This window comes from Pangasianodon hypophthalmus, chromosome 6, assembly GCF_027358585.1.
Source record: "Pangasianodon hypophthalmus isolate fPanHyp1 chromosome 6, fPanHyp1.pri, whole genome shotgun sequence".
Lineage (NCBI taxonomy): Eukaryota > Metazoa > Chordata > Actinopteri > Siluriformes > Pangasiidae > Pangasianodon > Pangasianodon hypophthalmus.
The window spans coordinates 9,493,303-9,508,906 of NC_069715.1; the positions used below are offsets into that span (position 1 = coordinate 9,493,303).

The following is a 15,604-nucleotide window of genomic DNA, read 5'->3' on the forward strand; positions in this document are numbered from 1 at the left end:
AGGATGAACATGGGGAAAAGGCTCGTGCTGTCCTGAGTGTGCACTATTCAACTGCTCACATTATAAAGCATTAATGAGTCATTACTGAGAGATGTGTGTAACACAGTTATAAATGTGAAATCCGGCCACAGAGACCTTTTGGCCACTTATTTGCCTAATAATGGGATATATTATAAAGTGTTGATTTTTGTTGTCAGTTCGGGATGGGAGCTGTAATTGATTAGACACACTCCCCCTGGCGGAGAGAGAGATATCACACGCTTTAAATGAGCATTACACACATCTGTCTTTCCCTCTCATGTTCCCTGTCTCTTATCTGTATAACATCATGTGGAGAAGTTAGACAAACACTGGTGTAGTACACAAAGTCTGTGCAAGAGTAGAGACAGACAGATAGACAGACAAGACAGACAGAAAGACAGGTAGGTAGGTAGATCGATAGATAGACAGATAGATAGATAGATAGATAGACAGATTGATAGTACACTAAATGCAGAGTCCCAGTGTATCAACAAAAGGATTCTGAAGCTGTGAAACAATTGTATACACGTTTGTAAACAGTTTTCAAGATATGTAACACATTTAATAAAGTTTAATAGAGATGATTATAGATAGATAGATAGATAGATAGATAGTACACTAAATGCAGAGTCCCAGTGTATCAACAAAATGATTCTGAAGCTGTGAAACAACTGTATACACACTTGTAAACACTGTTCAAGATATGTAACACATTTAATGAAGTTTAATAGAGATAATTATAGATGGATAGATAGATAGATAGATAGAAAAGCCGGAAAATTTGGGGTATAAGCGAAAATGGTTTTTTTTAACTGTACACAATGAAACAAGTTTATAGACACAAGATATTTAAAGCAAGCAGACAGACAGACAGACAGATAGAAAGAAAGAAAGAAAAGCTGGAAATCTGGGGTTTCAGCAAAAAGGTTTTTTAGCTGTACACAGTGAAACACCAGACAGACAGACAGACAGACAGGCAGACAGACAGACAGATAGATAGATAGACAGATAGATAGATAGATAGATAGACAGATAGCAAAATTGAATTCCCAGGCATGTTTTCATCCCATTTTCAGTAAAACACTGTTATGAAAGCTCTGAGTATCAGCTGATATCTGACGCTAATCACAGTGGCTGAGCCGAGTCTCCTTGAGCTACTGTTGCTAAGTTATGTGAAATATTACAGGTACAATGGAAATGGCACTGAGATAATTAATGCCCTATTTTCATGTGTATGATCTTTATTGTGTCAGTCACCACCACACCTCTTCACCTTATAAAATAGCTCAGTGGATCAGATTGCGAAATATGTCAAAGCCAATTTGATAGCCATCCAGTGTTTCGGGCAAGTATCATCCCCGATACTCAGTAAGATACTCAGGCACTGATGTGTCTCTAAGTTATTTTCTTCAGGAATGTTTTAGACAAAAGTCCAGTATAAGCTGTGTGATGTGCTTCTAAAGCTGTAGGGGGTGAATCCTGTCCCCACATCTGAAGATGTTTAAAGCACATCATTTATGTTCATACACAGACAGATAGATTTATAGAAAGAACAGTAGACAGATATGCAGGTTGGAAAAATTCTGGTAAAGAACCGAGTTTGTTGGCTGTAGTTCTTCATCATCTGTGTAAGCCAAGTGCTTCTGAAGCTGTAGGAGGTGAACCAGTTCAAGATGCTTCACATGATCACATTCTTTCGGTTTGGTTCAAAAGTTTCGAGTGTGAGGACAAGTTTCCTTTGCCTTTAGCTTCCTTAAATTGATTCCTTCAGTTAATTGTTACCGTATGAGTAAGTAGCACTGTTAACAGTGATGTTAATTTTACACTCATTGTCATTAAATTTCAGTTCTAGAAACTGGACATGGACAAGACATGGTGATTTGGGGAAACTGACTCCCTCAGACACATCAGTGAGAAATGATTAAAACATAGCTGCACTGTAGGATGCCAGTGTATTGGGTGTTAAAAGTCTGACACAGTGGTCTGATGGATTAGATTAGATTCACTGCTTCGAGTTTGGAGACAATGTGCAGGTCTTGGAGCCCCTCACCTTCTGACCCTCATCACACCCGTCTGTGAACATGCCGCATGTTTACAGTAGTTACTGCAGGAGCCAGTGAACACACCATGTCACCTTGATCTGTAGGATCGAGTGGAGCTATTTTACATAAGCAGTTAAAGAGAAGTTAGCTGCAGGTGTTGCAGTGGGGTGAAGTATAACTGAAAATATTTATTTTCATGAAACAAAAGACAGAGCAGAAAAGTAGATGTCAGTTCTTAGTATATAGTGGACAAACATTCCACACTGTGTACAGTATATACACATAATAATAATAATAATAATTAAATGAGTACTGTTATTAGTAGTAGTGTTAGTAGTATATAAATTATAGATTTGAATACAAACTATTGTAAAAATAATTACACTGATAATGTTTTACATGCCATTATGCAGCCTATTTGCAGTCAAATATTTGCCACAGTCTGTTTTAGTCTGGCTCAGCTGTGTTTACACTACATAAATACTTATAAAGACTGAACTCTGTCTCTGAATATTGTCAATGCAGCCTAAATATCTTGCAAGTGAATGTTGGAGCTTATTTAAAACCACAAATATGATATAATATTTTAACATAACTCAAACATGACATTTCAAAGAAAACGTAAAATGTAATAAAAGTATAGTTATTGTACTGTTATCCATCATAGAAGATTTTTATTCAGTAATGAATTATTTAATAGAAATACAGTGAAAGGAATAGGAAAGGGATGTAGTTACAAGAGGGAGGAATGAAGGTCTCCACTCCACCTTAATGACTTTAATGGTTAAAAGAAATGACGTAAGAAATATAACAGTATAACACAGTAAACCAGTATGTGCACTACTTTTTAAATATTAATTTTGTCTTCGATTTTTATTTTGTGACTTGTGCATTAATGGGTTTGTTAAAAAAACATTTCAGATTTCCAAACATTACTTTTCCAACAAAAATGAAACGTTACAGAAAAATGTTTGTATGTCAGTAAAGAAGGTAACGTGCAGTATTACGTAATAGAAAAGGTTTCAGACAAAAGATGAACGCTGGCTGTCAGGGAATACAAGATTACAAAATACAAGCAAGCGCAACCATCAAAGTCTCCAGAAGAACTGTGGCAGATTCTCTAAGATGCTTAAAAAACATTCCAGTCAATTTCCTTATAAAACTGCACAAAATGTACCTGAAAATTCTGATAAATTTTTAAAGGGTTGTCTATCTATATCTATATATCTATATTTATATCTATATATATGTATGTATGTATAATTTGCAACCCTTTCTGATAGGGAAACACTCTGTCATAGGCTTCTACATAGAACCTTTTAGTGGTTCCTACAGAGAGACAAACCAAAAGACCAAAAGGATGCTAGGTGGAGATACTGTATGTAGCACGGATGTAGTATACAGGTCCTCAGTTTCATCCTGAGCTCAGCTTGCTCTCTGTGTGTCATGTTTTCCCCATGTCTGCATGGGTTTCTATCCCTAGATGTGAATGTGTATAGTGCCTTGCGATGGACTGGCGTTCCATTCATGGTACATTCCTGCCTTTCACCCGGTGTTCCTGAAATCCACTGCATAAAGCAGTTACTGGAGATGAATGAATGAATGAATGAATAAATGAAGTTTTTTCAGAAACAGATGTTTGATATTGTGGTTGATATTGATAAATAGGGAATGTGATTCAAAACACTATTCAACATCCATCACATCTGTTGAGTTTGGCACAAAACTCTGGTCATTGGGTTTCTTAAATGGAGGTTCAGATGTGCTACACCTGAAACACTTTGCTTAATGAAGCTTATCTGAAGTGGGAATCTGACTTATAAAGATCAATAAAAAAAAAGAGCTGCTTTAGATTTCCCCCAAAAATACGCTTAGTTGGAACCTTAATTGCTGTGTAAAAAGTAGCGTAATTGCTAGAATTTGTGGCGTTCATGTGTGAATGTTTTGCCGTGCAATTTAAAGTCAAACAAGAGGTTCTTTGATTGTAATTTTGATTAGGAGAGGTTCTTTGTTCTTTTGTTATTTGTCAGCCTGCTTGGTTTTTTTTTATAAGCATCTCTGCTCATTTGTGCCTTATTTATTGTGCTTCACACTTTCTTGTTATTTTAAGACAGCTGTTGCTTAATTGCTTTGGTCTCAAAGCCATCAGTCAAAATGTTTTCCGCACTAGTCAATAGTGTTGTTTCCTTCAGCCTGAGGTTTCGTGTTGGTTCAGATCCTGGCTCTCAGTGTCCAGACAGAAGAGTAATCTGGGTCCACAGGAGCCCAGGAGCCTGGCCTCATAACCCATACTGACATGTTGATAAATGCCTGTGGAGAGGAACAGGATGACTTGTCTTAAGCTATAGAAAAGGTAATACATAGCATACAACTAGGTCAACCAGACAGGGCTGTATGGGGCAGAGAATTTTGTGGGTTCAATCTTCCACAATGCTGTGATTTGCAGTTTGCACTGACTTCACTGGTCATGCGTGGAATATTACAGCTGCATTGTTTGTTCCTTTGTTTTACACAGAAATCCCCAGTGGTCATTTGAATTAACACAAAGATATGATTGTGTTGATATGAGTCCAGCTGAGCACTGTGAGTTAATTTATCATCATTCGTGTTCATTCTACTCTGGGATTTTTTTTGCTGTACAGATTTTAAAAAGCTGTTTCAGGCTCCACAGCTGACATGAGCTAATGCTTACCGTTTAAAGTCTTCCATTTGTGGGCGCAGGAAAATCCCCACATTTCAAGGTCATGACCACACATTTATATTGTAGTCATGTAGTGATTACAGGGAAACATTAAGACTGTGAAAACACTGTAGACAGTTCCTCATAACCAAACTAACATGACTGTCCACATCCCTGTTCTAAAACTAAATACACTGCAGCAAGTCATCTTTCAGAGTTGCAGAGTTCCTATGGGCATTTTTTTGGCTCTTGTAAATGGACACTCTGGCCAGAGTTGAGTGTGATTAGGCTGTCGACGTCTCACTTATGGCCCTTTGAAGGCTGAAGGATATCTGAGCCTTCAGATGTTTGAAGGGAAATGGCTCACAGGTGTGCTCTGGTGCTGTCGGGTTACACAGATGGGGGTTGCGTCCTACTGACACACACCACGAGCCTCAGGGGGAAAGATTCAACCTGCACCTTTGCCTTAGAATATGCATGAATATGAATGTCCTAGTAGATGCTGCATTATGTATACATACTTTATATAATATCAGAGGTGGACAAATCTTAGAATTATTAGCTAGCCCACTGGACCAGTAAAAGCTCCAGTGTGCTGCCCAGTCCCATGTTTTGGTTGGAAACTGACTAGGCTAAAAAGTGGTAGCTAATGTAATGTAATGTAATGTAATGAAGTGTGGTAAGCTAGTTTAATACAGAATTAATACAGACTACGAGTAAATAATGAGTTTCTGATTATTATCCTCTTCCAGCAAAGTTTCTAATATAGCACATCATGTTTTCAGCAAGTCATTGGTCAAAATATGATTATGGCTAGTGTCTTAGCTGTCAAACTATTTTGTGTAGAGTGCAATGTTGTTGAACTTACTTATAGCTTGCAGCTGTGAATAAAACAAACAATAGCCCGGGTGCTTATAGCACAAGCAAATTTCATGTCTGGGCTATTGTTTGTCCACCCCTGAGTATATATTTCTAACCAAACCCTCAGCTGTACACTGCAGAAATCGTGTCCCAACTCCAGTTCTGAACTTCTGCTCTTATCAGTGAAAAGAAACCTATTATTTGCAGCAGAAGACAATCGGTTCATCTTCAGGTCGTCTGCTGAATGTTTGATCTTGTTTTGAGTTGCACATCTTGATCTCCACCTCATGTGCTTTGTAGGCTGCTGGGGTGTGAGTTCAGCAGTGCTCTGCAGTCATCCAGAAACACAAAAGGATTGAGCCAACCTCGAGCCAGGCTACTGTTTGTTTTCGAAGTGAAGGCCAATTCCCATGATGCAGCATTTGCAGGCAGGGCAGAGCACACAGCTTTTCTATGTGTAATCATGAATGCCCTGTGTCTTTAATCGAAGGCATTCTGCTTAGCCATACAGTGCTACCTGATGTGGTAAAGGAAAAAAAAAGAGTATGCAGCAAAAGGAAGTGAAGAAAGAGAAAGCATGCATGAAAGTGATCTTTTAAGGTGATTACAAATAGTCCTTTTCTTAGCTCAAGTCCTCCTGGTCTGGTCGCTGTGCTTTTTTTTTTTCCAAGGTCCATACTGGCATGTTCCCTTTGATCAGATATGAGAAGATGGGTTCATGCCGGGGTCTCTCTGCGCCGCATTGTTCTGCCAGCCAGGGGAAATGAAAGGGGGCTTTGCAGCAGCCGGATTTGTTGGGCTATAATCACATGGCAATTACTCCTTCGTGAAGGGCGCCATTCATTCTGCCTTCACACCTATAGTTACTGCCACCACGACTCATATCACCAGCCACTGACTGACGAAATGTAAACAGCAACACACAATTCCTGCTTCATACAGTAAGGCTGCTGTTAATGGTAGTAAAAATGTAAAGATTTTTCTTAGAGAAATATCAAGCTGTTATTTTTAGCTGCTGTTATAAATATTGCAAGTTTAAACTTAGGAGTCTGCTGTGTTCCTGTTCTTCAAACATTGACCTGTTTATGAGCACTGATATAGCTGGTCAGCAAAGATTTGGCCCATTTATTTACAGACAGCTTGATGTGCAGATTTTGAGCCCAGGGATGGTGTGTGTGTGTGTGTGTGTGTGTGTGTGTGTGATGGGATGGAAATGGCAGGCCAGGATGGCTCACAGTGCTTTTGTTGCTCTTTCAGCAGATCCTCCCCTCTTTCCCCATACCATGCCAGCTTGTTGCAGGCACATCATCATGCCCTAAATCCTATTGTTTTGCACAATATCCCCTGGCTTAGGGCTTTCAGCATGGCCAGGCCTGGCAGAACAGCCACACTGCTTTATTGGGACATAATTTAATATCTGGACAAGACGTGGCAGATTAGTCTCATGCATGTGCTGCACTGAAACATCCTTAAGCTTCACCTACTGTATACTGTACTGAAAGATGGATGTAAAACTGAAAGTGCAGCAAAAGCCCTAGGGGAAAAGAAAAGACAGAAGACAGCCTTTAAAATACAGCATGCTCAAACAGAAAGAGAGAGAGAGAGAGTTAGTTTCATGCTATGCTGTTGACACCCGTCTGAGCGGGAGTGCTTTGGGGAGAGTATATAAACTATATGGTTATAGGTGTGAGTGGGAAATCTGCAAGCGGCTGAAATGGAAAATATGATCATTGTATGTTTCCTTAGTTCTCAACTCCAGCGGTCAAGTGTTTCTAAATATTACACTCCTGCACCAGGTCTGTTTAATGTAATATGCAATTACGGATAATTCAGATTTCCTTACGATTTATGAAATGTTTGGCTTGGTTTAGTCAGGGTGTTTTAACATGTGTTTCCTTTGTACTAATTAAAACTGTATAAATAAGTCGAGGAGAATTTACTGCTGGAGTGGACTATATGGCGAAAATATCTCATGATACATGAATATATTTTTACAATCATGATATTTAGGTTTGTTACCAAACTGCCAGTTGATCATGTTTTTTATTTAATATCTACCAAATAAATTATTTAACAATAATAAAGAAAATTTGAAACAAAGAAATATATTTTAACCTCTAATCAGTTACTGAGTCGAGTGGAGTCATAAAAAGTTCTCATGGTACGTCGTGACCTTAGTATTATAAGCTCCAATCTGGCATTTTTGTTGATTATGTAGTTTTATAATGTTGTTTCTGCCAGGCTGTCAAGACGACCAGACAGAACTTTATAAAACCAAACAGTATTTGATCTTTCAGAATAATATGGTTCTATCTGTCTTTGGCTTTTGTTTAAAAAGCACTTTCTAATTGACTCAGAATTTCCATAATGTAAATTTAAAGTAAGCTTGCAAGCTGCATATCACAGCTCTTTATCCAGATATGATACTTCTCATACAGCAACTTCTTACCCAAGTGATCTATCTGATTTATCACATTCATCACACTTTTTTTAAACCAAACTGGAGTCAGTGCCTTTCTGTGTGGTTTTTCAACAGGCTTCTTATGTATATGTGAGAGAGTACCAGACTGCTGAAGGTCCACACACACACACACACACACACATGCACACTGACTGTAGGGGGTTTCTTTCCTCTCCATCAGCCAGATTTTGGTAAGTGCAGCCTCTTCACTGATGGTTGCAGTACACGTGACACGCTTGGCCGGTAACCAAAGGACTTCAAAGCCCCAGACGGATGGAGCTGAGCAGAGCGAACGGTCTGCCCCGTTTCTCTTGTGTGCCAGGAGGAAAGGGTGAGAGAGAGAAAGAGAGAGAAAGACATAGAGAGAGAGAGAGAGAGAGAGAGAGTTTCAATTGACTGGAGTACTCAAAGGATTGGACATGCATGAAGAGCAAACACCTCAATAATCACTGCTCAGCTCCCGCACACTCACACACACAAAGATCTCATCAGTTTATATTCTCAGTATTCAGCCTTTGAATTTAAGGTAGATGAACCCAAACCATATTCAGGTTTGCAGTTCAGAAATAGTGCGCTAGAAAATACCAAAGTGCATTCAGTATTGTAACGAATGATAGTTTTGGGAAAATATGCCTGCGTGCAGTAGGGCAAGCTTCACTCTCTGCTCCGATGCCTCTGGCGTACTTTCTCTGGCCACACACAGATCTGATCCATCATTTAGCAGGCATGACTGAGAGACAGAAAAGAGGGAGAGGAGGGCTACTTTTTTCTCTTCATGCACGACTCAAGGTGTGTGTTCTGGTGCAGGGGTGTTTAACTAAACCTAAAATTTGTGAAGGTCCAGTTACACAAAATAAGCAACTAACCTGACTGAATGGTGACAACCGTTACTTTTGTAATGCTTAACCATTAAGGATTACTTTATGGCTGCAGATAAGACTCATCAATTTTAAGTTATGTATTGTTTCACGCTGGTGCTTCACATGACCTTTTTTTTTTTACCTTTTTTGACTAGCACACAGACAAACAGATGAGACACATTGGTTTTGAACTTGAAGCTGAACATATAGGCATATTTCTCTGTTCATTCATCTTTAAACATCCTGTTTTCATCGTCAGCATTTTAAAAAACTAAAAAAAAAACTGTTTCCTTTATTGATAATTTTCTTCAGCTAATTGATTTAAATAAATGTATGTAATTGGATAAGCTGCAACAGAGGATCTGCTACAGAAGCCCCTATGGTTCGATGGTATGTTTAGAAAAATAGTCGCTGAAACACGACCAGTGTCTTCATGCGTTCATACAGTATTTTTCAGTATTTGCTTGTTTTTATACCATTTGACATGAGCCTTCAAGTTTACTATGTGAAAGTGCCAAGGTGAATTGTAAATGCATGTTTTATTCCTTCTATTTATGTAATTTTTTGACCTTGAGTATGAAAAATGCACTTTAGAAAGAAAAAACATATCCTTGTTTGTTTGAATGGGAGGCCCTGACCCATCTCATCTCTCACTGCAGTTCAGTGATACACAGGGTTTTCTCCTCCATCTGCGTTGATGTGCCATGGCAGCTGTAGGCACACTCAAGCCCAGCCAACAACCTCTCTGTGTGTTTCTCTCCCTCTGTCTCTCTCTCTCTCTCTCTCTCTCTCTCTCTCTCTCTCTGAGTAGCTGCCTTGGAAAAAGGGCATGTGCTGACCTTTTGTTACAAAAGCATGGCCTTTGCTGTCCCAGGGAATGTTGTCTTTGCCTCGCAAACTTCAGGAGCGAGAGCCAGAGAGAGCGTGGGAGCCAGAGGGTGAAGGTTGAGTTTAGTGTGACCAAAGTTTAGTTGTCACCTGCGCTCTTCTTCCTGTGTGCTGATATGATACGCGAAGTGTGAGAAATCAAAGAGAGAAAGCCTGGCTCTTTTATTGCAAGTGACAATGTTGATAAAATCTTGCAGAATCATCACCCACATAAAAAATAGTTGGATTAATTTTTTCTTTGCTGTTTATAGAAAGCAGTATGATACAATGATATCTTAATAAATGGATCATGGCATGACTGTGGAATAGGGCTGCAGGATAATAGCTGAAATGCTAATCATGATCATGCTGCACAATATTGAAAGAAAACATACTGACACAAGAGTATTAATGCATGTTATTTATATTTATTATATTTAATCAACTGACAGTGAAATCGACACAGGCCCTGTGTTGCTTCAGATGTTTAAATCTGAATCAAAATTAGCCAGTGCATTAGTCTAGATCTTTTAAATGCTTAAATACAATCATAAGTAGAATACAAATAAGAATACAAATCAGGTTTCAGCCAGGATCCAGATACAACAGCTACAAATACAACAGAGTACACCACAAGATTGGTACGCAGCATTGGGTCGGTACCTTCTTTATCCAACGAAATAAATAAGTAAGACATCACTGTGTGCTGATGACGGGTAAAATTATAAATGGGAGCTCATGATTTAATACATGAAGTCAATACAAATCCATATCTAACATAGGCCAATTATCTAACTTTAGCTAAGTTCACTAGTATTACAGTTAATTATGTTTACACCACAGCACTGTTGAATTCTGATTGGTCAGAAGGTGTTGATTAATTTTTTTTTATAACAGCAACTCTAACAGTTGTGTTTGCTCTAATGTTATTGTTCCTATAGTAAAAGTTGATTCACAGGGACGCTCCATATAATCCGAGGCTAAGTAAATGTTCATTTAACATTTATAGACGGAGACTCCAGTCTTTGTAAGAGTTAGTACGTTTTCCACCATGAGAAAGTCTTCAGGACTGAGGACTTTATGTTTTTTTTTTTGTATTACTAACTTTGAGAGAAAAAAGGAAGAGAACGGTGAGGGAATGACTAGTTTAGAGCTGATATATTGTAAGGGATACCAGGAGTGAACCTGTTGTGTGGATGTTCCACAACATTAAATGCAACAGATGTGTAGTTGTGCTGTGTTGTGTTATAAGAGGAATAAAACATGTGTGACTGGAAAATAATGAACTTTGGTAACAGTAACTCAGGCTGTATCACACCACCCTGTCATTTTCTGTAACTGCAGGAGTAAATACTAGGCTCACTAGCATTGCAGTCGATTATGTTTCATTAATTCAAGAAGCCCAAAATAATACTTAAAAGTGAAATATGATTATTTATACAATTCTACCCCATCCTCTGACACACTGCTGCTTCAACATCAGAAGCAAAGCTTAAAACCCCAGACAGCTGCCATTAATAATGTAAATTTGAACTCTCTGTGGCTTCAGACTGGCGGAAGTGAGATTCACATGTTACGAGTGTGTGACAGAGACTTGCTGCCGTGTCCAGGGAGTGTCTAGTGCTCGCACAGACACTGTGTGAGGAGAAGAACTGAGGGAAGATGATGAGAGAGAGGTTGTGTTCACATCCTGGATTATTTTTAGACAAATGTCACAAACACACATGTACAACTCATATACATATGCAGTTTGAAGATGAGATAAGGCAGTGTTGCAACAGAGAAGTGAGAAGATTTTGCACTTTTCAAGGCGCAGCTTTGAGGTTCATTCTGTTTATGGGTGTGAGAGTGTGTGCTGTGTGAGGGGCAGTTTGTCGGTCTGGTGGCAAACACCATGCGTGGTTGACTGTACGCTAGCCTTTGTTTGATTTCAGTGTTTACAACAGATTAAAAGTGAGCACAGGTAATACACAAAACGCTAAAATGTTCATGTCAGGGTGAGAGTGGGTGCCCTGAGTACCTTAATCAGTAGTATACATATTGACCGTGTGTGTTTTTGTATGTGTGTCAGCTTCACCTCTGTGTCCTCAACACTGCTGATTTTAGTCAACATTCAAAAGTAAACATGTTTTTAGAAACAGAGTGCTGTATGCTTTGTAATTGGCTCGGCAGGTGACAGATCGAATCCGACAGGTTTTGCAGCACTCCAGACTTTCCCGATGCTGTGTGACCAATTTTACAGAGTGTGTGTGTGTGTTTGTGTGTGTGTTTGTGAGTAGACAAGGTGTATTGCGCTCATATGAAAAGATGTCCAGTCAGACAGCACGTTGAAAAAGCGGGGCATGGATGTATTTATATTTCCTAATGTTAAGAAATATGGTCACTGTGTGAAGTGAGTTTTGAGTGAGCAGTGCAGGTCAGTTGGCTTTAAAAACCACTGAACTTTCACACTGAATGGATTCACACTTAAGATCCATAGCACCAGATTTTTAGAGATTTGCATTTCTAAGGTTAGTATAGGGTAGTCAGCAGCCATTAAAGATTAAGGCTGCTTTGGTGACAGATTGGTTGGTGACAGATTGCAAAAGTCAGTGGCAAAAGGAAAGAAAGTTGCAAGAAATCTGCAGTAGAGTCCTAAATTACAATTTTATGTCATCAGTTGCCAATAATTAAGTTGAAGTGTCCACTTGCAAACTTTTTCGCTTTCATGCTTATGAAATTTTGGCAGGAAAAAAAAAAACAAATCTGTGACTACAGTCGAGAAGGAAAAGAAGAGGATATTTTTTAAAACTATTCAACTATCTAGTTTAGATCAACCTGTGCCACTGTAGCCTCAGATTCCTGTTCTTAGCTGATAGGAGTTGAACCCAATATGCCGCTCTGCTGTTATAGGCCAGTTGCCTCAAGGTTCAACATGTACAAGGTTCAACATTCTGAGATGCTTTTCTGCTCATCATGGTTGTATAGAGTGGTTATTTGAGTCACAATAGCCTTCCGGTCATCTTGAATCAGTTTAGCCATTCTCCACTGACCTCTCTTATCAACAACGCATTTCCGCCTGCAGAACTGCTGCTCATTGAATGTTCTTTTGAGCTCCTGAGCTCCTTGTGTGTGAAAATCCCAGGAGCTCAGCAGTTTCTGAAATACTCAGACCAACCCGTCTGGCTCCAACAACCATCCCACAGTCAAAAGTCACTGAGATCACATTTTTTTCCCATTCTGATGTTTGATGTGAGCATTAAGTGAAGCTCTTGACCTGTATCTGCATAATATTATGCATTGTGCTGCCTACATAACAGTGTAATAGTTCTCATCCACAGCCATTTATTATCAATGAACTTAAACTTACATTAATAACTTACATTTTTGAGACCCATTACTGACTTTCATAAATAGGTCTCTGGACAACTAGTAACCAATGTACAACAGTAAAACCTATGAAAATAACAAAAAATAACACCATACAGTAGCACCACACAGCCATGAGAGTCCTGAACTGATGTCTACAATGCCTTTGTGAGAAACAGAAAGACACCATGTAGAGCAGTGTTTGTGACCCACTGCAGACTGAAGGCTCTTCTTGGTCTGTTGCTGCAATGCTGCCATAAAATAAACGAACCCCCTGGAACCAGGATTTACTGCACAAAAGCATTTGCTCTCTAAACCACCAGATCCTGGCAGTTTTTACCCACATAAAAATGAGATATTTGTGATGAATTTCTGATTTGTGCTGATTCTGATATATCTGGCTCACCATAATCATCTTACAAAATAAAACAATAAATGAAGGTACACAATAGTGCACTTCTTATACTTGTTTTTTACTATGCATTCCTCTGTGCCTGTTCCCTGTATTTCTGTTCTTCCCAGTGCCTATTGAGTTTGCTTGTGTTGTGTATATTTTAAGAATATGTGATACAGTCTGGCTGAATTCTGGCCAAAAAAAGATGAAAAGTCAGGTCTTATGACATACACCAGCCGCTTGTACACATGCTCATTGAAGTTTAATTCAGGCTTCAGTTAATATTCACGTCAAACATCAGAATAGGGAAAAATGTGAGCTCAATGATTTTGATCATGGCATAGTTGTTGTTAGACGGACTGGTTGAAGTATTTCAGAAACTGCTGATCCCCTGGGAATTTCACGTGCAACACTTAATAGAGTTTACACAGAATGATGCAAAAAACATCCCATAAGTGACAGTTCTGCAGGCAGAAAGACTTGCAAGAGGTCAGAGGAGAGTTGCCAGACAGGTTTGAGCTGACAGAAAGGCTACGGTAACTCAAATAACCACTCTTTACCTCCATGGTGAGCAGAAAATCATCTCAGAATGAACAACCTTGAGCAGATGGGCTATAAATTAGGTTCACTGAAGACTCACTGAAACTGGACAGTTGAAGATTGGAAAAACACTGCCTGGTCTTTTTCCAATCTTCAAGTCCAAGTTTTCAGAACTACATATAATAGAAAATATGAAAATATCACCAAGTGAAGAGTTATTTCCAGGCTGCCGCACATATATGTAAATATTATATCTGGATAGAATTAATGGGTGATATGAATAGTATTTATGTGCTTTGTTTGACACTCAATTGGAAATTCAATTGTAAAATTATTTCTGCTGCAAGAAGAAGCCTATGTTTGCTTCAAGAATACCATGTCCGAATATGTTTGCTCAAGTGCTGAATAAATCACACTGTACAGATATATATTAACACAGATATATATTCAAGGCAATAACCTTGATTAACATTGTAATATCAAAACACCATGTGCATATGCAAAGTACTAAAACTAATGTAGGGAGTGATACTTGCTTTCAAATGGTGTCTGTTCATGAATGTGAAGCAACATGTATTTATCTGACAGGTCTCATCTGGCTACTGCAGCATGTTCCCAGGCATATGATTACAAGGATTAGTACATGGCCTGTCAGTCTGTCATTTGGGTGTGATTGTCCTCAGAGCCACATGTGTTACCAGCTAAACTATCAGGCAGTACATGTTCTGTCAATAAGGGTGTGTCTTGTACTGGACTGGGGGTTATAACTACAGCCTGTGTAGAGGTGTGTGGTGCACACAAGTACAATATTGAGAAGTTTTATATCACACACACCTAGGATAGGATGCTCAGAAGAGGCTCCTCTAGATGCACTGGATTAGATTTCTTATTACACTGAGGCTTGTAACAGGTTACCAAGATGTGCAGCTTTTTCCTTGTATCCCTAAAGGTCACAGCCTTACATCTGCTTATTCCTTTTGACGATGATTAAAGGAAAAAAGCATGTAGTACTCATCTAAAACACAGTGTCTTTTGTTATCCAATTTTCCTTTTATAAAGGGAATAAAAATTTACAAACCGTGCACAAAGTCGTTCATCAGCTTTTTGCCAAACCAATTAATTCCTTGCACACAGGCTCTGATGGAGTCGCTGATTACATTATTTTGAATCCTTTGTTTTGTGTGTGAGTGTGTGTGTATCTCGTATGTTCTGCCTAGGCCTTTAATTCCATTCTTGCCTCCTAAGAAAATGTCAGAATATCCACAAATCACATTGCCCTTTGGTTTTTCATTGGAATGAGGTATTACAGACGCGATTGATATATCACAGAATTGGTTGTTTTGCTTTTTTGATCATTGCCATTGGCTAATGAAGTTGGAAAATTTTTGATTACGAGACTATTCATAAGAAAATTGGCTTTTAAATTACAGATAATTGGCATAATAGCAGTCAACAAGCAGGGTTCCTTTTCAGTTAGTGGCTGGAGGAGAACAGGAGTAAGTGTAGCACCTGCATGCTTCATTTAGACTT

The 15,604-nt window shown here is 38.8% G+C and overlaps 1 protein-coding gene across 3 annotated transcripts in view; it reads left to right on the plus strand.

The window, feature by feature from the left end:
* The window catches only part of hipk2 (homeodomain interacting protein kinase 2), an 87,053-nt gene that overhangs the window by 1,350 nt on the left and 70,099 nt on the right, over positions 1-15,604 (plus strand). The gene's annotated exons all lie outside the window — the stretch shown is intronic.